Source organism: Cetorhinus maximus, chromosome 3, assembly GCF_964194155.1.
Source record: "Cetorhinus maximus chromosome 3, sCetMax3.hap1.1, whole genome shotgun sequence".
Lineage (NCBI taxonomy): Eukaryota > Metazoa > Chordata > Chondrichthyes > Lamniformes > Cetorhinidae > Cetorhinus > Cetorhinus maximus.
Window position 1 is genome coordinate 169573970 of NC_135881.1, and position 26435 is coordinate 169600404.

The 26435-nt window shown below is 43.5% G+C and overlaps 1 protein-coding gene across 2 annotated transcripts in view; it reads left to right on the forward strand.

The window, feature by feature from the left end:
- Positions 1-26435, forward strand: part of cap2 (cyclase associated actin cytoskeleton regulatory protein 2) — a 245818-nt gene that overhangs the window by 183123 nt on the left and 36260 nt on the right. The window lies entirely within an intron of this gene.

The following is a 26435-nucleotide window of genomic DNA, read 5'->3' on the forward strand; positions in this document are numbered from 1 at the left end:
TAAAAGATCCCATGGCACTATTTTGAAGACGACCACTTTATCTCTGCCCTGCTTCTTGGCCAATATTTATCCCTCAATCAAGATCACAAAAACAAATGATCTGGTCATCATCACATTGCTGTTTGTGGGAACTTGATGAGCACAAATTTATTGCCATGGTTCCTATAACAGTGACTGCACTTCAAAAGTATTCCATTGGTTGTAAAGCAGTTTGGGACGTCCTGAGATTATGAAAGACACCATATATTTTAATTTTCTTTTTTGTTTTCGCCACTTAAATGATCATGGGCCAGACAGCCCAGCCTGCCGTTGAGGGATTGGGTGCTGGGGAAGGAAGAATGTTTATTCCCATTGGGAAAGCTTATCAGGGAAATTGAGGACATGAACGACTTGACTTTCTGTCCCTTTGAATGCTAAATCAAGGGATACCGACCGAGCCTGTGATTCCCTGATGCCTGCTCCTGACAGGCAAGGCTCCATACTGGGGGTAGGGTTGGACATATTCCAAGAGACATCGGCGGAAATGACGTCACAGAAAGCCGGAAGTGTGCCGCGAGCGGGCGAATTCCTTCACTGGCCCAATTTCTCATCCACCTCGCCACCTCACCCCACTTCCCTTGGCCCCTCACTCAAATTCAGTTTTTTGACATTTATTTCTCTTTGTGGTTTCTCCTTTCTCTCCCCCACAACAACCGCCTTGGGGACTTTATATATTTAATTCTGGCTTCCAACACGAGCTGTGTTCAAGGCCCCAAGATTAGAAGAAAACAAACAAAACAGCACTTACACTGCGTTGACTGAGTTAATAATGTACTAGATTTGGCAACAGCTGCAATTCATGGGGTGCTAAACTTTACAAAAGTCCTCCCAGTTCAGTGATATGAATAATTAAACCAGCGCCTTTAACTGGCAGACAGACCTCTGCACGGATACAGACTGCTCTATCTGTCTGTCTCACCTCCAACAGATCCACTTGAATTGAGATGTGTATGAAATGTCGATATTTAACTATTTTAATTTTGCATCCATGCTTATGGCACAAACCACATGAGTCCCGCACACTCCACCCTAACACCATTTGCAGAACCCGGAAGTGTTCAGCGCACAAACAGCTCCAAGGGACACATCACAACCTGAGGACAGCATAAACAGCACAAAGGCAGCTCAGAACTGTGGCTTGCTGTGTCGGCCTGGCCTGGGTATTGCTGGTGAGCTCAATGCCGCTGTGCAACCTTGAATCTTGGTCACGTTTACTGATCTGAGATTTTCTAAGAACCGAGTGAGGTGAATTATATAGCTTTAGAAATGTATACCTTTCCCAAGGTAATGTAGGGAGACAATTCTATTGGTAGGACCAGGATGGGAGGAATGCGCAGATTCTCTAGCCCTACTACTCCACAAGTCACATCATAAGTATAAATGTTTAATTCTCTCACCAAAATGGCTAATTGTTTACCTTCGCTACTGCTAAACCCAGAATAAAGGAGACTTTAACCAGGCTTCTTTTAATAAACTCGGAATAATTGATTTATTCTGAAACAAAATCTTTTTTTTTAAAAACAAGTTCCAAAACTGGTTAACATAAAATTTGTAATGTGAAAATATAACTAGCTATCCCTTTTTAAAAAAAATCCACAGACATGCACATGCATACAAAACAAAGGACAAGACAAATAAGGTCTCTGCAGAGGTTGGTGTAAGGGAACACTTTTTAAAATATAGGATAAAGTTCAAAATGGTCCTGACTCTGTCAATCTGACAGAGCGCTGGTCACAGTAATTATCTGGAAGTTTCTTCAGATGGATCTTCAGTGAAACACTGTCTTTATTAACGCTTGCTTATCACAGCTTCACCAGCTTTCAATGCAAATGATAAAAGCAAAAAAACTGCGGATGCTGGAAATCCAAAACAAAAACAAAAATACCTGGAAAAACTCAGCAGGTCTGGCAGCATCTGCGAAGGGGAGCACAGTTAACGATTCGAGTCCGAATGACCCTTCAACAGAACTAAGTAAAAATAGAAGAGAGATGAAATATAAGCTGGTTTAAGGGGGGGTGGGACAAGTAGAGCTGGATAGAGGGCCAGTGATAGATGGAGATAACCAAAAGATGTCACAGACAAAAGGACAAAGGTGTTGAAGGTAGTGTTATTATCTAAGGAATGTGTAATTAAGGGTAGAAAGCAGGACGAGCAAGGTACAGATAGCCCTAGTGGGGGTGGGGTGGGGTGAAGGAATCAAAAAAGGCTAAAAGGTAGAGATAAAACAATGGATGGAAATACATTTAAAAATAATGGAAGTAGGTGGGAAAAGAAAAATCTATATACATTATTGGGGAAAAAAAAAGGTGGGAGGGCGGGGATAAACGGAAAGGGGGTGGGGATGGAGGAGAGAGTTCATGATCTAAAATTGTTGAACTCAATATTCAGTCCGGAAGGCTGTAAAGTGCCTAGTCGGAAGATGAGGTGCTGTTCCTCCAGATGGGGTTGAGCTTCACTGGAACAATGCAGCAAGCCAAGGACGGACATGTGGGCATGAGAGCAGGGTGGAGTGTTGAAATGGCAAGCGACAGGGAGGTCTGGGTAATGCTTGCGGACAGACCAAAGGTGTTCTGCAAAGCGGTCACCCAGTCTGCGTTTGGTCCCTCCAATGTAGAGGAAACCACATTGGGAGCAACGAATGCAGTAGACTAAATTGAGGGAAGTGCGTGAAATGCTGCTTCACTTGAAAGGAGTGTTTGGGCCCTTGGACGGTGAGGAGAGGGGAAGTAAAGGGGCAGGTGTTGCACTTTATGCGGTTGCATGGGAAGGTGCCGTGGGAGGGGGTTGAGGTGTAGGGGGTGATGGAAGAGTGGACCAGGGTGTCCCGGAGGGAACGATCCCTGCGGAATGCCACCGGGGGGGTGAAGGGAAGATGTGTTTGGTGGTGGCATCATGCTGGAGTTGGCGGAAATGGCGGAGGATGATCCTTTGAATGCGGAGGCTGATGGGGTGATAAGTGAGGACAAGGGGGACTCTATCATGTTTCTGGGAGGGAGAAGAAGGTGTGAGGGCGGATGCACGGGAGATGGGCCGGACACGTCTCTTGACCATACTACATTTGCCGCCTTTTGCAATAAATCTGTTAATGAAGCAGCTATTATGGTAATGCTTGGCAAAAACTTATGATAGAAGCTGCACATCCCCAAAAATCTCATGATTTCACATTTAGTTTTAGGGGGCAGGAAATTCTACCAAAGCCTGTACTTTCACTTGGCAACACACTGTCCTTACCCTACGATATGCCCAAGATAAGTTACTTGCGCTTTTGCAAAATCACTCTTGGCCAGGTTTAAGATGAGATCTGCTGACTGTAATTGTTTAAATAGGGCTTCCAGTTGTTTTGAATTATCTTTCCAATGTTGCTGTAAATCAATACATCGTCCATATGTAAACCACACAGTTAGGAACACTGGTTATAACTTGATTCATTAGTCTTTGAAAATGGGCTGGAGCATTTTTTAGCCTGAATGACATTACTCAGTATTGGTATAGCATTTGGTGTGACAAAAGCCAATATGTCCTTAGCGCACCATGTTAAAAGCACTTGCCAGCACCCTTTCAATAAATCTATCTTAGTAAGGAACGTGGCACTGCCAATCTTGTCAGTACAATCTTCTAAACGAGGGGTTGGGTAGGAGTCTGTTTTTGATATTGCATTAACCTTTCTGTAATCTATGCAGGATCTTGTTGATCCATCAGGTTTAGGCACTAACACTATAGGAGAACTCCAATTGCTTTGACTAGATTCAGTTAGGTGATTTTCCAACATATATTGAATTTCTGCTTTTACCCGAGCCTGTTTCTTCGGGCTTAACTGATAAGGATATTGTTTTAAAGGAGAAGATTTCCCTACGTTCATACCATGCGTGGCTAATGTTGAACACCCTGGCTTATCCCTACAGATTCCTTTAAAATCTATAACTAACCTCAATATATATTCTTCTTGTCCTACCTCTAAGTATGAGAATACGTTGTCTAACTGCCCTAATATTTCAGTGTTAGCTAACTGGATAATAGAACTGATTAACTGATTTCTTCTCCACCGATGCTGCCAGACCTGCTGAGTTTTTCCAGGTAATTCTGTTTTTGTTTTGGATAATAGAAGGTTCAATTAGTGAACTGTCTAAGTCTTCTGCCTCACTCTCAGTGTCTCTTTTGTCCTCCACTTCCTTACTACCTGACATACCTGCTCCTTCTTATCCTCCTCCCTAGGATGGTATCATTTTAACCTATTGATATGACAACAGCTGATTATTTTTCCTATGATCTGGGGTGTCTCTCAAATTATTTACTTTACCGATTACTGAATTGTGCTTTCAGAGGTTCCTCCTTTAAAGGCAATAACACTAACACTTCACCCCCTGGTTGAAATGTTGGCGTCTCAGCTTGCTTATCTGCCCATTTCTTCATTTGCGTTTGTGAAATGTTAAAATATCTTGAGCCTCTTGCAGGCTCCCATGAACCACTCCTGGAACACGGACACATAATCTAGCATACAGGATTCACCGCTCTGTCCTAAAAAATTTTTCTTTGATTAATTTCAGAGAACCTCTTATCTTTTGTCCATAAATTAATTCAGAAGGACTAAAACCGGTAGATTCATTCGGTGAGTCTCGGGTAGCAAATAAAATAAAGTCCAGTCCAGTCCTTTGTATCAAACATGGGGATATTCATGACAATATACTTTAGTAATTGTTTTGAGAGTTCAGTGGTACCTCTCTAAAGCTCCCTGTGTCTGTGGATGATATGCCGTGGACTTTAACTGTTCTGTACCCAAACTACTGTTCTCTACCCAAACTACTCATTGTGTTTTCAAAGATTTTAGATATAGGCCAGGATTTTACGGCCATTCCCGCCCGGTGGGATATTAAGGTCCCGCCAAACTGAGTAGAGATTTAAATGGCTCACTGCATCCGCTGGGAGGAGACGCCACAGCAAGGCTGTAAAATTGGAACCTTGATCCGACTGGATCTCCATCATAATCCATATCAAGTAAAGAATTGGGTTAACTTCTCTACCACTACCTTAGCCGTAATTGTTCTCAAAGGGATGGCCTCTGGAAATTGAGTTATCATATCCATAATAGGAAGGATATACTGGTGTCCCACTTTTGTTTTTGGTAACAGTCCCACGCAGGTCTACTAATACCCTACTAAATGGTTCCCCAAAAACAGGTATAGGAATTAAGGGTGCTGGTTTGATTGTAGGTTGTGGTTTTCCCACCATCTGGCACATACGGCACGTTTTACAAAACTGCACCAGGTCCTTGTGAACACTTGGCTAGTAAGACTGTTGGTTTATCCAAGCCTGAGTTTTCTGTATCCCTACATGTCCTGTCAAGTGCTATCTGTTATTTCTCTTTACGATATTTGGGTGGCACCACTATCTGATGAACAATCATACAATCTTCATCTGCAGGTCTGTGAGGAGGTCTCTACTCCCTCATCAAAATCCCCCTTTTAACATCATAACATGCTGGAACTCCACCAGCTTCAGTTTGAGCTAATTGTGCTACCTTACTTAACTCTGGAGCAGCTTGTTGAGCCTCGATTAGAGAAGATTTGCTAAACATCTTTTTTGGCTTATCCAAGTCTTTAAAGAAAGTTTCCGCTAACCAAGTAGGTGTCTACGGTGCCACTTTGACTTCCGATAATGGACTTTGTTTACGCTATTGCTTAGGTCGTCACACAGGAAGGAAAAATTTCTGGAACCTTTTCCTGTAAATGCTCCGTATCTTTAACCTCACTTGGGCTTTCCATAATTATGGGAGAAGCTGCTACCTTCACTCCGGCTAAATTATTTCCCAGGAGTCAACTCTGTCTACAGGTAACTTCTGGACAACCCCTATCATCACTGTCCCAGGTGTTTGGTCACACTCCAAGCGCACCCGGGTATATTCTCCCCGCCAATAACATTTATTAAAATTTCGGCTTTCAATGCGCTCTCTGGTGGAAAAGTTATACCTTTTTCCAGCTAAAGTGTTTGGTGAGTGGCTCCTGTATCTCTTAATATAATTATAGGTTTAGCTGTCTCATTTGAGGGATAAGGGATTACTTTTCCTCTCGCAAAAATTCTTTATAACCCTCATGCACCTTAGTCACCGCCCCTGAACAGCAATGTTCACATTCGGACTCACAGCTGTAGTTAATGCTACAACTTGATCTGTTGTAATTTCAGTTGGGGCTCTTTCTTTCTGAATCACCCTGATGTACCCCAATAAGCCCCATGGATTTCCCGCCCAACTTCCAGCAGTCTCCACGAAGGTGTCCCACTTATTACAATGGAAACAATTAGGCCTTGGAATATCACCTCTACCCTCAGCATGTTCCTTTACTGTCAGAGTACAAGTTCCTGGGGCATTCCCAATTGTCCCTTCCCTTGTGTGGCTACTTGCCTTCCTTTCACCCTCCCCCTTTCTATCCTTCTCTGGTTTGTGGGGGTAATGGAAAAAGGATTTGGATTTATGGACCAGCTCATCGTCAGCCATCTCTGCTGCATGACTAACTGTTGTAACCCTCCGGTCTTTGACATGGGTCCTAACTGCTGGAGAAAGTGAATTTTTAAATTCTTCTAGGAGAATTATGTCCCTAAGAGCTTCTTATGTGGCACTTACCTTTAATGCCCATATCCAACAGTCAAAATTGCTTTGCTTTACCCTCTCAAATTCAATATATGTCTACTCAGGCTGTTTCCTTATGTTTTGGAACTTCTGCCTATATGCCTCAGGGACCAACTCAAAAGCACTAAGAATAACTTTTTTTACTGCATCATAACCCATAGAAACCTCTTCCAAAAGTGATGCATAAATCTCATGAACTCAGCCCACCAAACTACTTTCCAGTTTTCTTTTGGCCACTCCATTTGCCCAGCTACTTTCTCAAACAAAATGAAAATGCCTCTATATTCCTTTCCTCAAACTTTGGAAGGGCTTATTCAAATTTAAACATCTCCCCACTGGCCTCTGGTTTGGAGGTAGTTTTTTCCATCATCAAAACTTTCGTCAGCATCTGAGGCCTTTTTAAAAAAAATTTCAGCCTTTAAAACTAGTATTCTCTTTCTTGTTCCTTCGCTCTTGCCTGAAATTCCAGTTCTAACTGCTTAAATGCTCTTTCATTTTCTTTTTCTGCTCTTCCCTGTTCAAATTTTTTCATTTCCTTTGCTCTTTTTACTCCAGTTTGAGTTTTTTCATCTCTCCTTTCACTATCACTAGCTGCTTCATTTGCAACTGCATCTTAGCTATGTCTAGCTGTTATGCACTAACTCCAGGACTCTCTCCTTTTAGGTCTGAATTTTGGGTAATTAATCATATCATCCTTACGAGATCCTGCTTTTATTTCTACCTTCAATTTATCTGTTAACTCTCTCAGTTTAGAGTTAGTCAAGGATTTCACAGAATCTACTGTTACATTTTCTATTCCCAGAAAAGTTGTAGCAACTTTCAAAGCTACTTTAGTTTACCAATGTATAAGAAACCTGGTATCTACCCTTTTATCCTTTACCAATTAATATTAATCAGTGTCCAATCATCCATTGTCCACATTTCAGTCCCTGGATGAGCCATCTATCTATGTGATGACCAGGATGGGAGGAGTGCGCAGTTTCTCTAGCCCCACTACTCCGCAGGTTGCACCATAAGTGTAAATGTTTAATTCCCTTAACAAAATAGCCAGTTGTTTTACCTTCGCTACTGCTAGACCCAGGATAAAAGAGACTTTAACCAGGCTTCTTTCAATAAACTCGGAATAATTGATTTATTACGAAACTGACCTTTTTTTTTAAAGCAAGTTGCAAAACTGATTAATATACAGTTTGTAATCCGGCAATGTAACAATTTATCTCTTTTTAAAATATCCCACACAGACACGTGCACACACAAGGACAAGACAAATAAGGTCTCTGCAGAGGCTGGTGTAAGGAAACACTTTTTTTTTAAAAAGGATGAAGTTCGAAAAGGTCTTGACTTTATCGATTTGACAGAGCGCTGGCCACAGTAATTATCTGGAAGTCTCTTTGGATGGATCTTCAGTGAAACACTGTCTTTATTAACTCTCGCTTGTTGCAGCTTCGCTGGCTTTCAGTAATGAGATGAGCATTTTCTGGCTGAAGGTGAACACTCCACTCTGGACTGCAGGCAATATAGGGAGAAAGAGGGAGAGAAACAGAGAGAGAGGGGGAGAAAGTGAAGCAGTCTTCCTTCACAGTTTGCTTCCAAGGCGCATGTACACATTGAGTTCAAAGTAAAATGTTCAGAGAGAACTTCAGTGTGTTCAGAACTTCAGAGGTGTTTTCAGCCAATCAGCAGGAGCCTACAGCCTGACAACAGCAGTTTTTTTTACTTCAATTCAAGTAAACAAAATAACTCTTATCTCACCAGGTGTCTTGCTGGCCATCTAGCTGAAGTAATGTGATTTATTGGAAAAAACAGCTTGCTCACAGGCTGAAGTGAACTTGCAGCCTTTTAAAAAAAAAACTCAGGAGAGTGTCCAAATAATTCAATGGCCTTTCAGTTTTTAAAGAAGCATGTAGTCCTTGGAGGTATAAATTCCTAACACTATCACTCTGGATTTATGTTCATGTCATCAACTTGCTTGTTCTTTTCCTAGCGACAGGTGCAAGGAGAGGTAAAAGTGAACCCTTTGCCTTTTAAAATCTCCTGCATTGCTTTTAAAAGCCACTGGGAGATTAATGGTGAATCCGATAGATTCCTGGCCTTTCAGAGTTGGCAACCCAATACTGGGCATGTCCACACTGAGACCTTGTCCGTCTGTGCCCATCATTTAAATGGTGAACTGAATTATTAGGAATTTTTATGTCATGTACTAAGTGTACAACTAGCAGTGCTGACTGTTTTGTGCCATGAAGTATGACTTTCTGTAAAAGATTGGACACCCATTTGGTCATTACAGTGACTCCGAGGGTCAAACTTTTAAACAGCCTAGAGGTGGGACCAGAGGTAGACAGGCCCCCAATGTTCTGACACCAACCCATGTATCACCTGCAAGCAGCAGGTAGCCATTTAAAGCCAATAAAGGGCCTATTAAGGACACAATAAGGAAATTCCAGTCAGCAGCCCTCTAAGGTTGAATCCCGGCGAAAGGATGGAGGTAGATTCCTGCAGCAGGACCCGTGGCTGCAACTCTGAGGTGGTCACAGTAGCAGTGTGTCAGCAGTGACCAATATAACTTTCACTCTTGTTAAAAGCTCTTCAGAGGGGACTTCCATCTTGAGGCACCCTCTCTCTCTCTCAACATGGACTGGCAGCAACTAACTCTTGACAGTGGGGCTGGTGATCTGTGATGTACTGTGGCAGCCCTCCTAATGGCCCTCCAGCTTCAGGAGCACACCCACCATCCTTAATTGGACACCAAATATGTACCCTGACCACTGATTTGTCAGCTGGTCAATAATCACGTAGTGCGCCAACACGATGGTGGATTGGGATCTAAAACATGCCTGACATCGAGGTCCCGAACCAGAACAAAAATCCAGTCTCAAGTGTAAATGGACATCTGAAATGGACTCAATGAAAGTACTGTACATGATTCAGAAGGAAAATATAGAATATAAAATTGCATTTATGTAGGGCCTTCCATGGTTTTAGAATGTCCCAAAACACCTTTCATCACATTATTACTTTTGAAATGTTGCCTCTGTTGTAGTGTAGGAATATGACAGTCAGTTTGCACACAGCAAACTCTCACAAACAAGATTAGATAAATGATCAGATTTTTAGTGGTGTTGTTTGTGGGATCTTTTACGTACACCTGAGGGAGCCCATGGTGCCTCAGTTTGATGTTTCATCTGAGGTGTCAGCTTAGATGATCTGCTAAAGACTCTGGATTTGGATTTGAAACCACAACCTTCTGAATTGGTTGTGAAAGTGCTTGCAGTGAACAAGGCTGCGACCTCATGAATACAACACAGAAGGAAGTCATTTGACCCATTGTCCTTGTACTGATGCCAATTCCTTAACTGGAACTATCTGTTCTCAGTACATTTCCCTCTCTTGTTCTGTATCCTTTCATATTCACCCATTTGAAATTCTTATGTAGTTACTTTTTGAATTATGTGGTAGTCTGCTTTAATAACCACTTATAGTGAAACACTCCCTAGTCCAAGAACGCTGTGTGTGAGGGGGCAAATTCTCCTAATTCTTGAAAGAGGGAGGAATATTCTTAATGACGTTGGATCTAGGGGCGGCAGCTCCATTTTCCCTCATCCTTCCCCATATCAGCCGTATCTCGTTGGTAGCTCTCTTGCCTCCGAGTCAAAGAGTAGCGCATTCAGGCGCCCCCTCCAGATATTTTAACACAAAATCTAGGCTGACACGTCAGTGTAATACTGAGAGAGTGCAGCCTGTCAATGGGACATTAAAAAAAGGCCGACTACCCTCTCAGATGGACATAAAAGATCCCATGGCACTATTTCAAAGAGCTGGTGTTTTGGCCAAAGTTTATTCCACAACCAACATTACTAAATACAAATGATCTGACAATTATCATCTTGCTGTTTGTGGGACCTTGCTGTGTGCAAGTTATTTGCTACATTACAATAGTGACGAAGGTACTTCATTGACTGTAAAGTGTTTTGGAATGTCTTGAGGTTTTGAAAGTTGCTACATAAATCCAGGATCTTTCTTCTAACTTATATCCATTGCGGGCAAAATACAAGCCAATCACCTTCAATCTTTCAACAAAAGGCGAAGAAAAGTTTTGCACAGGCGAGCTCCAGGCTTCTCTGCCTGTGCCTTGATCAGCTACCACAGGCGGGATTGGGAAGGGAGGGATGGAGGAAATGGGGAAAGAAAGAAAATATATTTGTGCAGAGAATTACTTTGTGTAGCCCTCCTTCTTCCAGCCTGCCTATCTCCAACCTCTACTGCGTTGTTTAACCTTGTTAGGCACCTTTTACATAGTAAAATTGGAGGATTACTTTAGCTCATTTTTTTCAGCTGTTTGAGCCTTCTTTTCTTTTTGAAATGGAGTGATTGTGTACACATATCTTGAGGATTTGTGACCAGCTGAATCAGCACTTGACATTCCCTCTTAGCTGAGGATTGGCACAGGAAAAGCACCCTGAGGTGTTTTACTGTGATCCCAACACACACTGTTTTGTTTAATTATGATCCGTTAAGCCCGATTAGAAGCGAAAGCATGAAGTTCAGATCAGATATTGCGCTGCCACAGTACACTAAGGAATCCATAGCTGTTTGGGGTGGGGGTGGAATTGTACCATTAATAGAAATTGTAGAATATCAAAATAGAACCACGCATGGCATTCCATGAAGGCAAGTTTACATAATGCACACATCTTTGGCTGAGAGAAAATGTTCCATTACATTTGATATTATTATGTGGTTCAGATTCAAGGAGACCAAAGTCAATATACTCGGATTTCTCACAAATCCATCGCTCACACCTTTCCCTCATCCTGATTCCAGAGTTATCTGCAGTTTTGCCAGTGGAGTGAGGGAACCCATCCTAACAGCTTAAAGGTGGCTGCCGTGACCCTTGCCATCTGGACTCCAGAAGCTCAAAGATAAATGAAGATGATGAGCCCACTCAGATTATATCATTATTAAAACTCTTCCTCGATTCTGAGATTCGGTCAGCACTTTTGAATACAGTATAGGAGTAATTTTAACTTTGGGCGACAATGTAAAACAAGTGATTTTGGATCAGCCACATGCTATATATATCTCCCAATTATCTTTGCCATTGATTTCTGCCAAATTGGCTGCATTCAGAAAAACTTGTTCTAGATGCAGTTTAGCCATAGTCCTTTGAGGGAATGCTGCAGGCTACCACCAAGCATGTGAAGCCAGAGAGGCGTGGGAGTGGTTCTCTCCTCCTGTGCTGCAGTCCCACAGACTGTTATTGGCCCCTGCTTGCCTGCCTGCTGTTCCCCTGTAAACACTCACAGTGACATTGCAGTATGAAATTCCAAACTACTAGTCGGCGAGCTGCCTGGGGAGGCCCAGCAGGGGTTCACAGCTCACTGGTCTGTGTCAATGAAGTCCAGGCACGGTTACCAACCCTCCAGGGCATTTCTGGAGTTTTCACAAAGTTACTGTGAACAACCTCAGGAGGTCAATCAAACAGACTTTTAAAAATCATCCGGTCGAGTTTGTTTGGTTGCCAGTTGGCAAGAAAGCATTGCATCCCGCAGATGGATATGTGGAGCGACCCATAGTGGGAGCATGGGGCAGTTGGAGATGAGAGGTCATGTACTGAAACCTACACCAGAGTGGTCACCTTAGGCCTGAGGCCAAATATCAAGTGCATCTCAGTTCAGTCCTATAAGTCCAAACAGAGGGATCTGCACCCAGTTCACACCGGCCTGAGAATTTCTAGGTGACACAGGTTTCCTAGGAATCCTAAGGAAGCTTCCACAACGGAGGAGTATTCCACTATTGCAATAAGTTGTACCTGACACCAAATATCGAACTAGCTACTGTATCAATCTATAATGTATTGGAAGTCCTATACTCACTTCCTGTAAGCATTACATTTGCTCCCTGCTGCCCTTCTCATATTTTAGTATATTCTCTGACCCAAAGTCAACACTGACTAAGTAGGTCAGCAGATGTATAAATCAAAAGAAAAATTGTGATTTTCCCCTTTTTTCCATTCACATTATTTATGGATTTTCTTATCTTCTCACAAAGGATCTATCACCAAAATGCTAATCTCTTGCTGCACTCTATAGACAATGGGAGAGAAATTGAGCTCTGTAACACTCGTTTTTGGAAGCTGCGAGACCCCCTAAAGTTTAAGAATTATGTCTCCAATTCATGCATATACTCCTGATGTGAAGCACATGGGACACCATACTATTAAAGGAGTTTGTGCAAATGTACCTAACAACCACTAGAACCATGCAGAGCAGCCAGATCATGCGCCAGTCGGGCGTGTAACACTGAGTTAACACGATTATTAAGTTAATTATCAAGTTCCACGCTCCATCCTGAGCCCTGTCTTCACACAGCTGCACACTGTTAAACGGCGTGAAGGACTCCCCACCAGTGTTCCCTCTAAGCTGTGTGGGCCATGCTTTTCAATCAGAAATGTGCCGTGCAGGGAGCAAACAGGCCGCACACAAGCAACATCCCTTTAAGATGCGTGACCATGAGTCAATCTCAAAGGAACTGTACAGTGCAACAAGCCAGTTGTGCGCATAAAACAGGAGTTAGAAGGCACATTGCCCCTGCTAGTGCTATTTAAAGAGGTCATGAACTAATTACAGGTTAGTTGCTGAATTATTTCTTCTGATTGTTGTTGCAATGCAGTGCATTTTGGATGCTTCCCCATACTTGACTGAAGTTTCAAAACTGTACAAGGAGTGGTCTGGATGGTGCTCAAATACTTTTGGTGGCTTTAAAAACTTGTGCTGAAACAGTTGCTCCCAGACACAGGTGGCCTAAAAGACCTCCTCTTGGAATTGAGTATGTCTGGGGAATGAAGAGAAGCCATGCATAGCAGGACAAGCTGCTAGAAGATGGTGGAGGTAGAAGGGCCCACAGCAGGAATTCTCTTGCTTGAACTTCAGTGATATCCAATGTTTGAGACATCTAAGAGGTCAGGACTAAAATCTGTCGCTTGGTGCAGCCACAACTGCAGCCTCAGAGCAAGGGCAAGGTGTGTTGCCTGGGACTGTTAAGTTGACTGGCTGTGTATTTTTATGCATCTAGCTTCTTCCAGACTGCTGTTAGCGTTATAAACAACATCTTGCAGTTTGCAGTACACTGGTGCCTAAAAATGATCACTGAGGCTCTCGAGGCAAAGAGAGCCAACCTCCTCTCGTTCTCTCTTCTCAAGGCAAGCAGGCAGAGTTAGCACAAGGGTTTGCTTGGATTGGTGCAGAGTGCTGTTGATTGCACATACATTACTGCTCCCACCTCCTGTCTACTCATTTTCTTGAACTGAAAGGGATTTCACTTCCTCAAGGTGCACCTGGTATGTGACCACAGGCAGCTTAATATTCAGCGAAATGTCTGGTTTCCTGGCAGTGGTCTTAATTTGTTTGTTCTGTGGTAGTCTTAATGTATTTGAAACCACCACAGCAAATTCAAGGGTGGCTACTGGGCAACAAGGGTTAACCACTCATGACATGGCTTAGGGCTCCAGTCCAGAACTTATGCACACAAGCAGCAAGCTTACAATGAGACCCATACGTCCACATGGAACATTATAGAGCACACCATTGGCATTCTCAAGTAATGCTTTCGCTGGACCACTCAGGAGGAACCCTGCAGCACTCACTGAGTGGGTCTCAAGTATTGTGATATGCTGCACAGCCTGACCATAATGAGGGAACCGGTCTTGCTACACCTGTTAGGTGAGAAGCTGAGGAATAGGCGGAAGTGAAAGAACACTAAGAGGAAAGGAGGCTACAACATAGACAGCACTTTACTGCCTGGGTGCAACATCATCAAATAACTCAGGAGCGATACCAGTAACACCTCCCTATTTACCAACAGTCCTGCCACTCTTTGCCTTTCCTCTGTCACTGACATTTGTAGTATAATGGAGTATATTAGAGTAAGTCCATAAAGGGTTAACTGTAATAGCCTGTGATGTCATAGAAGGGCGTGACATCCAATCATGTGATGTAGACTGGGGAAGTCTCAAAGTGAAAGTAAGAAAGAAGCAAGCATGGCCAAAAGTGTATAGAAATGTTCCCCATAATCTGTAAATATGTGAAAATAAATGTTAGAGTGTTTATAGCTTTAGTCTTTGGGATATCATTAAAATTACTCCAACCCAACAACACAATAATATAACCATCACATTGTCCTCTTTCCCACAATGCAAGAATACAACACAAAATATACATTCCAAACCAAATTTACAAATTCACATAATGCATTAAAAATGTCACCCTTGTGCCTCTCCCGTAAGCCTTTGCCTGTCCTTGTGCTTCTACAAGGTACTTGGCTGATGCAACCTAGCTAGTGGAAGGTTGCTGCCCTTCAGTTGAGAACACTGCAGATGGCCTTGGTGGCAACCTTGAGCAACTCTGGATCTGGAAGGGCCCAGCTTCATATTGCACTATCTTGGCCTGGACTGCAATAGTCTGGGCTGACTGACGGACAACAGCAAAGGCACTGGAGTTGTAGCCAGTGTAAGAGCACAAATGCTGTCATCCTGACTGAGGACAGCAAGTTCAAGCTTCATGGAGTTACTACCACTTTCTTGGAGCAGCACATTAGCAATCTTAATAATCTATTGGATTGCCCTTTTGAACCCTGGTATCCACAGCCACAATGGCAGCAAGTTGATCTTGCATGACAGCAGTCTGAGCTTTCACTGCAGCACTTAGATTCCTGGTGGAAGCTGCTTCTGCTGCAATGGAAGCTGAGACATTGACCTTCAGGCATTGCATCATGGTTGGTTCCAAAGGTGCAGGTGGAGATGACCACCCATTCCACACTGGAAAGGATGGGCTCCAAGCTCTCTGCAAAGCCCTTTGCCAAGTTGATGGCAGGCTTTTCCATGCTTTTTGACATTAATTGCATGCTTTCTGGCAGGGTTTCCAGTACAAGGATTTGGGTGTATACAGAAGCTTCTGCAGTCTAGCGATTCAAAGACCTCATCTGAGCACTCTGAAGCAGAACTAGTGTGTGACCTAGCCCTCTGGTGAGTTGGCACCTGTGCTATCCTTTTGCATGGCCCTGACTCCTGTGCACTTGTGCCTGGTTTCTCATCATCTGCAGATCCCACCTCTATACTATGCTCTAAAATATGTGCAGTATTAGTGGTGGCTACATCTATGAGAGTGACGGTGTCTCTTCATCTTGACTGTCTTCCTGCTGTTTCTCTGCTGCTTGACTGGGTTACAGAATGAGTGATTAGGGCATAGTGAATTGAGCAGTGGATGAGTCAAGTGATGCAGTCAGTAGGACATGGCATTGAAGATAAATTCACTGGCCTTACAGCTATACTGCCATTGACCTCTGCAGCTATCTCTTCCCATTGCCTCCTGAGCATGAGTCTGGAGGGCCATCTGAGCCCCTGAGTATACTGGACATACCCCCTCTGTTCCACCTCTTCCATCAAGACCTCGAGCACAGTGACTGAGAACTTGGTGCACACTGTCCATCTTAGTCAGCCATTGTTGACAGTTTCAGCTGTGGCTCAGTTGGTAGAACTCTCGCCTCTGTGTCATAAAATTATGGGTTCAAGGTCCATTCCAAGACCTGATCAAGTCCAGTGCAGTTCTGAGGGAGTGGTGCACTGTCCGTGGTGCCATCTTTTGGATCAAATGTTAAACAGAGGCCTATATAACTGGTGAATGTAAAAGATCCCACAGCGCTATTTCGAAGAAGAACAGGGAAGTTATTCCAGGTGCCCTGGCCAATATTTATCCTTTAATCAACATCAAAAAACAGATTCATCCCATTTTCATCCCATTACTTTTTTGTGGGAGCTAGCTGAGTGTTTTCTATATTACAGCAGTGACTACATTTCATTGTAAAGTGCTTTGGGACATCCTGAGGTTGTGAAAGGCACTATATAAATGCAAGTCTTCCTTTTTTTCACTTTTAAAACTCTCCCAGCTTCTGTTCCAACCACAATACACCTTCCCTTTGAGAGGTGCAGGCTGGCTTTAAGCAGTTGTAAGCACTCGCAACATCGGGCCCTCTGCGGATGCACGCAGCCAGTGAGCAGCATGCAGAGCGCTGGCAGTGTGCAGTAATCATTTAAAACAAGAGAACCTGAATTTAACATCCTGCCTGCATCATAGTGAATGGGTACAAGTTATTCACACATTACAATCCTTGTGCCTGTTTTTTGGGGTAATCTAGTTAACTTGCATGACTGATCATATCGTATTTTTCATTTAGATTTTCAGGATTTTATTCTTCTTACTTGGATGAACATCAGTATATTTTCAGGTGCACAGTTTGGGGCTTCAGCCCTAACATAAGGCCTTAATAGTTCTGACTGAGAACTGTGAGAAAAGCCCCAATTAAGGACTTCCTTTATTCGCCCCCAATCTTGGAACTCCAAAGAGATATTTGAAGGGTACATTAAACCCAGGGACTTAAATTTGGGTGTCTTGTTTAGAAGTCAGGACAGAAATCATGTCCTGTAATTACAAAAAGATGTAACGAGGCTGCAATTTTCAGAACCTCATAGAAAAGTTCTTTGCATCGTGATACTGTAAGAAGTTTTATATGTTTGTGTGTGTATGATTCTTGAATGAATATATTAAGTTGAACTGACCTGAGCCGAACCATTCTGAATTGTTCTTGCTCGATCCGTGGGACTCTTTATGTAAGCAGCAGACAATGCAAACTGGTGTCGAAGTGGCTGTTCCCTGAGGGTAATGCACAGGGTTTTATAATTTGGAATTTCCTGAATTGCCTCAGTAAAGCAAACAGCTGATGTAATTCTTATAAAATCCCATTAACAATAGAACTTGAAAAATAAGCAGATCAGTGTAACTTCCCTCCAGTTTTGTTCACTGATACAAAGTGTACATCAGCTTGGCAACAGAAGTAGTAATGTGAAACAGTTCTCTTTGAGATTGTGATCCTCAAAACAACTGGGATAAAAAGAAAAGAAGTGCATTGTCCAGCAGCCTATCAACCTGCCTTTTATTACCAATATTCTCTGTTTTTATTGCTCATGTCCTGCCTGATTCTATCTAAGGTGCAGTTGAAAATAAAAACAATGAGAAATTGCCACAAAGGACCCTGTTATTTTTGACACTTGCCCACCCTGTTAGCTTGGCATTTTGTAGCACCCTCATTCCTGAGTCAGAAAATGGGAGTTTCATACCCCGAGGGACATATTCTATGCTGACACTTCTGGATGAAACTGAGGGAGTGATGTATTGTTGTTTGGATGAGACATTAAACTTGCCTGTTCTGGTGGCAGTTCTTCAAAGAAGGGCATTAAAATCTCTTGGTGTTCTGCCCAATACCCATCCCAGCTCATACCACCAAAACCTGCCTTTCGTCTCCTTGCTGTTTGTGGGATCTGGCTGAAAACAGAATTGGTTTGCAGTGTTTGTCGACAGTAACTATGTCTCATAAGTGGTTTGTTGCTGCCGAAGAGCTCTGGGACATCCTGAGAATGTGGAAGGTGCTACATAAATCTACATTTGTCTTTTGTTTAAGATTGTTGAGCCAGCTCTTTAATTTCAAACTGACCATCTCCCTTCCTTGAGGTCCCGCACTGGAAGATGTAATAAATTATCCGTTCACTTCACCATTGTTGAAATATCTCCAGTAGGACAATGTAAAATACCCCTTCCTATGTATAATCTACTGCCATCTGTGACATCTACAAAGTGTGAGATTGAAATATTACTAAGTGTTAAGAATTTGCAGTTAGGAGGACCTTTAGAAAACATGAGAAGTGGTGATATATAAATTCAAGCCTTCATTACTTTCCCCTTTTTCTTAGTGTCCTCTCCTTTCATTGTCATTTTTTTAATTTTAATTTTTCAGTTTTCAATATTTCCTGGTGTTGAATTTCCTGATTCTGGTATATCTTAGTGAATGTTCATCCTGTGCAAGTATATTTGAATAAAACAGTACAGTACAATTAAAAATACAGCCAAACAGAAGCCTATGTCAAGGAGGATCCATGTGACTGGCTGGATATTATTAATTGTGTAGAGTTAATGCAGTGGTTATGGGCACCTGGGGATCTGACAATACACAACAGACGCTGATGAAATGTTTATGTTCTTGGTAAATAATTCCTACTGAGCAATTCTTTGTTCACTCTCCAAAGACCATTTACAGCCCCAAAAACGTAGTCGGCTGCTGTTCAGCTGTTAACTTGCAAGGGTTGTATGTCACTGGCTGCTGTGTTCAATTGAAACAGGTGGTCTTATAATGGGACGGCGAGTGGGTACTCACTTCATTTTGTTTTCAGTGAAGAAATGCCTTAACAAAAGGCCTGTGTTCAATGTAGCTGTACACCTGCTCAGTGTGTGTGTTGGGTAAAGAGCCAAGTTCCTGGCTGGAATTTTCTGTCCCCTCCCGCTGGTGGGATCTTCTGGTCCCGCTGAAGTCAATGGACTTTTGAATGACCCACCGCAGCAGGACCCGCTGCGCTGGGGCTGGAAAATCCCGGCCTCTGCTTCTCCTGAAAGACCATGGGTGGAACGGTCCACTAAGTGTGGTATTGGGCAGGAAAAAGGACGTTTTATCCGCCAGTCGCAATGGCGGCTTTTCATCCCAATCCCTCCTCATTAGTCATGCATTCCTGGGAAACATGCCGTTTCATTGGCGGGCGTGCTCCAATTCACCCGCCACGCCATCACCTCGTCACCTCATTACGCCAGGCACCACATTTAAAGTGCAACCTCACACACACCTCTCAGTGCTTGCAGACCAGGACTGCTGCAAAGAAGACATGTCCCCAAAAGGCAAGAAGACTGCAGCCCTGCGGTTTAGTGACGCATCCCTCGAGCATCTTTTGGATGCCATGGAGGCCCGCCATGATGTCCTCTACCCCCACTCTGGCAGCAGGAAGAGCAGCAACATTACCACTCCAGCTTTGTAGGCGATGGCAGTGATGATCAGTGCCAATGCTGCGCAGAAGAGGATGCCACTTGCACAGATCAACTTATGCCCCCACACAAACCCTGTGATATACCCTTTCCCCAGTACACCCCTCACCCTGCAGCCTGTTCCCTTGCCTGAGACCACTTCCTCCCCTTCCCCAAGCAAGCCCTAGCCCTGCAGCCATTGAGAATCCATCCCCATGTTATGGCTGAACTGGTTGGTAGAGACCAGCCCCAGAGCCCCCCTAAAAGCGATGTGGTGCTGCCTGCGAAGCCTGGCACTGATAACTGTGAGTGCTGCCCAAAGCAAGGTAGGCAAACAAACCTTAAAATCCCGAGCGAGGTGCAGCCCACCAGGTGCACGTTGCTTACATACAGTTGTGAAACATGTTAGCATGCAATCACGCTGACATGCTCAGATGATCCAGTGTGGGCGGATGATTCCACTGAGCTGGGCTTATAATAATTTGCAGATGTATTACAATGAGATTCCCGGTGTCCGACAGCAGGAAACATGGCCCACCATCGATGGGTAGAGCGAACAATTGCAAACTGGTTTCACAACATTTACCGGGATGTTGCCTGGGCTAGAGTGTTTTAGTTATGAGGAGAGATTGGATAGACTGGGGTTATTTTCCCTGGAGCAGAGGAGATTGAGGGGGCACATGATTGAGGTGTATAAAATTTTGAGGGGCATAGATAGGGTAGACAGGAAGGAACCTTTCCCCTTGGTGGAGGAATCAATAACCAGGGGGCATAGATTTAAGGTAAAGGGCAGGAGGTTTAGAGGTGATGTGAGGAAAGATTTTTTCACCAAGAGGGTGGTGGGAATCTGGAACTCGCTGCCTGAAAGGGTGATAGAGGCAGAAACCCTCATAACATTTAAGAAATATTTGGATGTGCACTTGCGATGCCATGGCATACAAGGCTATGGGCCTAGTGCTGGAAAATAGGATTAGAACAGTTAGGTAGTTGTTTGACTGGCGCAGTCTCGATGGGCCGAAGGGCCTTTTTTTGTGCTGTAGACCTCTTCGACTCTATGACTATGACATCCTGAAACCGACTTTTGACCTTCTAGCCATATTGTCCGCTCACGCCCAATGCCAGCGAGCACGGAAAATTCTGCCCCATATTTTCCAAAAGGGTCAAGGAATTGGTGTTAAAACCTTCATGTACGAAAGCCCACCTGGATCATTCCCTAAAGAGGCAGCTCTTAATAAACTGGCATCCTTGCTGGTTGTGTTGTACAGATCATGGTATTAAGCCTGCGATTCTCTATGGGGCATCTCCTTATACTGGTGGTAGTTCCCATTGGCTGACGCTCTGCATTCAGGAAATATCCACTAATGTTTAATCCTTCAATTCTTATCGCATTTTCCAATTATTACCGAGGTCGAAGATGCTGTCATTTGGATCAGACATTAAACTGAGGCCTGGATGTGTAAGATCCCATGACACTCTTTCAAAGAAGGACAGGTTAGACCTTCCCAGTGCCCTGCCCAATAACTACCCTACAGCTAACATCACTAAAACAGATTAAACTGAGCGTCATCACCGTACTGTTTGTGGGAGCTTCCTGTGTGCAAATTGGGTGACTCGTTTCCTACATTACAACAATGATTACACTTCAGAAGTACTCCAAGGGCTATAAAGTGCTTTGGAACATTCTGAGATTGTGAAAGGTGATATATAATTGCAAATGTTATCTTTCTTATTTTCCCCCATCTTATTATTTTACTATGAGGTTGTTTGTGCTGAGGTGCATTTCCCCAGGCTCTAGTAGCCCTCACTAACCCCTCCCCCATCCCTCCACATAGTCCTCCTTAATCATGAGCATGGATGGGGAAATCGCAACAGATAGAGCCATACAGCTGAGCTTGTGCCCACTTATCCATTCTAATAGGGTCTCAATGTTGGAATGTTAATCGGTGCCCCATTGCCCTGGCCCAGCTTAGGGCATTGAACCCAATTGTAGCACACTTACATAGGACTTCTAGGATCAGCTTACACATCACGGACCCAGGGGTGGAACTTGTGGCTCACTAATAGGTGTTCTTACTCACTGCTCACTAATAGGTGTTCTTACTCACTGTGCCATTGTGGGTGGGGGAGAAGAGTTCAGGGACCAAGGGGGAAGCCCAACAGGTCACCCCGCTTGGACCCTTGGGTGGAAGAGCTGTGTTGGGCACGTCACTCATTGGTCCCCTCCACCCGGGTACTCCCTTCCCACATGGCCTTGCCCACCCCCCCCCCAAGTCTTAATTCCCCTTTCTTCCCCTCCCCACCGCGAGACCCACCTGGTCCTGTGGGCTTTAGCACTCTGGTGGGACTGCCACTGCTCCTGGTGACGCTGCTGGGACTACAGATCCATCAGCCAATAGATATACCGGCAGCTCTGAGGCAGACCTTCCTCCCACGTGAGAGGCAGAAGTCCCATCTCCAGCCAGTTGATACTTCGAAATGGCTGCAGGGTAGCCTCTTCAAGTAGCGAGGCAGGAAACCCTGCCACCTGTTAAATTCTGCCCTATGTCTTGAGAGTTTAAAAGCAATATGTAAATGGAGCTTGTGTGAATTGTTACACTACACACTGTAGGTTATAACAGTTCCAATATTATAACCCAGCCAAACTACAGCTGCTGAATCAGTGCAGTATTCACCAAACCCATCTTGGTCTGGATCCAAATCGGACTGCTGAGGGCACCCAGTGTATTGGAATGGAATTCTGGGTTTAACTAATATATGGGAGAGAAGTGCTGAGGGCACCTAGTGTATTGGAAGGTGGGCAGCTGAAAACATGTGGGAGAGGCGTTCATATATTGCAGTCAGGTTATGGGACCACATCTCATGAGTTCGGAGTTTAGCTCTTCCAGCAGCTGTAGTGGCTCAGTGATCAACTCAAGAGCTTCCTGATGGACCAATTCTCTCAGCTCTAGTGTTATAACCAGGGTTGGTGTAAGAGGTGGTGGAAAGATTTTCTCTGTGTGTGTGTGTCTCCTGACAATGAAGAAGACACAACCTAAACCTTCCCAACCATCCACAGGAGGGGAGAGACTACAGAGGGACATGGGAAGAAAATGTAACTGTCAGATGAAAGTTCAGTATGTATATTTGGACACCTAATGTGATGTGAACCAATTCATCAGTTGTAGGTCGTATATTTGGCACCTTCTCAATGTATGATTCTGAAGAAATGGCTTTAATTGACATACAAATGTATCAGATGCGGTACATATCCTCGACTATATTATGTAGAAGAGCACACTAGGTCCAGTCGTCCCCTCTGGGGGCCTCCTAAAACTCTTACAAATAACAAATTAAATGACAGCTACTGTGAGCACAGAGATCAGTCTAGTGAACTATGGGTAACAGCTGTTGCAAACACAAACAGCTGAGGTAATCCTGTAAAGCTATGGCTTTTGCAGATGACGGTACACGGTCGCCTGATAAGCCCTAACTATTCTTTCTATCAGGGCCTTCAATTGTTACCCTGCCCCAGGCACAAAGCTCTGATTTCTACGCATCAGGGCCTTTTAGTGAGCCAATGAGAGACATTGATGACTGCTGCCTACATGGTAACTCCCAGCAAGATCCTGACTGGGCACTCACAGCTGACTGGCTGCTGATTACTTTGCCTGACACCCAGCACACGTCTGTTTTAAATTAGTTTTGACACCAAGAGGAAACAAAGCCTTTTGGTAGAAGTAGAAGGGGATCTGGAGACAGAAAAGTTGACACGTAACAAAAGCTGGACTAAGAATTCTTGGGGCCTTGAACATCAAGAACTCCTCACCAGCACGATCTTCCCACCCATTACATCATAAACATTTTATGAAATGCATGAAGATTTGTAGAATCTCTAAGTGCTGTATCAGTAATAAAGCACATTGTATCACAATGCCGTATACTACAGTTATATTAAATATACGTGTAGGGGCCCTATAGTTGTCTAAGTCCCCTGGCCACAAGCCCGATAGGCCCTTGCATTAATTTGCCCTGTAAATTGCTCCATTACAAACAACAACAATTTTGCATTTATATCGTGTCTTTACAGTAGTAAAAATATTCCTGGGTGCTTTACAAAAACGTAATGTGGCATAGTTTGACACTAAGCTGTATAAAGCAATATTGAAGCATGTGATCAAAAGCTTGTTCAAATATGTAGGTTTTAAAGAGCACCTTAAAGGAGGAGAGAGAGCTGGAGAGGTTTAGAGAGGGAATTGCAGAGCTGAGGGCCTAAGCAGCTGAAGGCACAACTGCTACAGTGATTAAAATTAGGAATGCACAAGAGGCTACAACTGGAGGAGTGTAGAGAACTGAAGATTGTAGGGCTGGAGGAGGTTACAGAACTAGGGAGGGGCAAGGCCAAGGGGGACTTTGAACACAACAATGAGAACTTTAAAATCAAGTCTTTGCTTAACCAGGAATCAATGTGTTAAGTCAGCGAGATCAGGGATAATGGGTGAACAGGACTTGGTGCGAGTTGGGATATGGGCAGTATAGTTTTGGATGAGCTCAAGTTTAAGTATTGAAATAGTTGAGTACGGAGGTAACAAAGGCTTGGATGACAGTTTTAGTTGCAGATATGCTGAGCTAGGAATGGAGACAAGCCATCAATGACTGCTTCAGAATTTTCGTATCTGTAGGGTCCTGTCTTACTCAAAAATTTAAAATTCACTCCGGTAAAGACACTTTTGTTTAAATTATAGTCAGATCCTTATCTTTCGCTTATACATGGAATTATTTATGCATTAGATACAGGATTTAATCTACATATACAATAATTCAACCTGAGCTGCTTCATTGTGAGCCATAGGAAATGAAAATTAAGTTCAAGTGGGGATCTCCGGACACACCATCCTGACTTGGAACCATATCGCCGTTCCTTCGCTGTCGCTGGGTCAAAATTCTGGACCTCCCTTCCTAACAGCACTCTGGGTGTACCTATGCCACATGGACTGCAACGGTTCAAGAAAGTGGCTCACCACCAGCTTCTTAAGAGCAATTAGGGATGGGCAATAAAAATGCTGGCCTAGCCAGTGATGCTTACGTCCCATGAAAGAATTTTTAAAATACAAGTTACGAGAGCACTCATGTTAACACTTAATAGCTGTCCTACTAACCTGTGCCCTGTACTGTGCCAAAATAAAGTACCATCATATAGGCCAAGGCTCCATGAGTAATGACTAATTTGATATAAAATTTTAACAAGTAACATGAAGATGCTTGTATAAACGTAATGCAAGAATATGATGCCCTTATTGAACCCAAATTGTATACAACAATTACTCTGCAACAACTCACCAAGACTTGTTGACAGCACTTCCTAAACCTGCAACCACCACCTCCTGGGAGGACAAGGGCAGCAGGTGCATTGACACAATATCACCTCCCAAATTTCCCACCAAGTCAGAAACCATTCTAGCTTGGACATATATTGCCATTCCTTCATCACCTTTGGGTCAAAATCCTGGAACTCCCTAGTTAACAGCACTGTGACAGTACCTGTACCACATGGTTTGTAGTGATCAAGAAGAAGGCTATCACCACCTTCTCAAAGGTAATAAAATGCTGGCCTTGCCAGTGACACTCATAGCCTGAGAATGAATACATTTAAAGAGAAAAGTTCCCTTGGGGTGGGGGGAATTGCTTAGTAATCACATTCACCGATAATTAGTACTTAGCTTAATACGTTAATTTGTTACTTCATTTTTGGTGTTTATTCTTTGTTTTATACTCAACCATTGAGGATGCTTGCTTAACCTCATTTGCTTCTGCGAGTCCCTTTTTCCACTAAAAGCCTATTTTCTATTCATTGGCAAATAAGTTGATTGGCCAAATGCACGCTTGACTATGTCACAAAAGGATTCTATTTCCGCAAAGTTGTGTCATAGGCCTTCACTGGGCATCAGTTCCACCCATGCAGTATGTTTTAAGTTGATGAGGGCTAGATGAATGAGTTGATGGCAGGTGCCTACGAAGTAACCGTAGACATCTTTACTAGATTGATTGCACATAAGAAATAGGAGCAGGAGTAGGGTCCTCAAGCCTGCTCTGTCATTCAATAAGATCATGGTTGATCTGATATTGGCCTCAATGCCACTTTCTTATATGCCCCCCCCACCCCATCAACCCATAACCTTTGACTGCCTTGGAGATCAAATATCTGTCCAACTAGTAGTATATGATCTGCTTAAAAAATGGGAAGTGATTACAACCTGGAGTAGCAGCTGGAATATATTGTACATAAACTTTAATTGACACAGATATGGGGAACAAGGCATTTAAAAGAAAACTTATGTTTATGTAGCACCTTTCATGACCTCTAGGATGTCCCAAAGCATTTTACAGCTGGTGAAGTACTGGTCAAGACACCAGGAGAAATCCTGTACTCTTTTTCAAAGTAGTGCCATGGTATCTTTTGCATCCGCCCAAGAGGGCAGATGAAGCATCAGTTTAACATCTCATTCAAAACACAGCGCTTCAGACAGTGTAGCACTCCCTCAGTATTGCACTGGAGTGTCAGCCTAGATTTTGTGCTCAAGTTTCTGGAGCAGGACTTGAACCCATGACCTTCTGACTCGGAGTGAGTGTGCTACCTTTACGTGACAGTGGTGATCAGGGCAGCTTCTGTCTGGTGTTTTCTCTGCAGATTGTATCAGATAGTAAGATACAAAGTGGAGTTCATTCAAGATTCAACCTGTGCACTGTGATGCTAAGGCATGTTACTGTGGACTTGTAAACAGAAGACTGGGGCAATGGAAAATGGGAACAGAACGAAGAGGGGGCACAGAAAGTGGCCGTGAAAATTGAGAAACCTGACAGGACTACCTATAATCATGCACTCTTCACAGGCCACATTTCATTTTTTG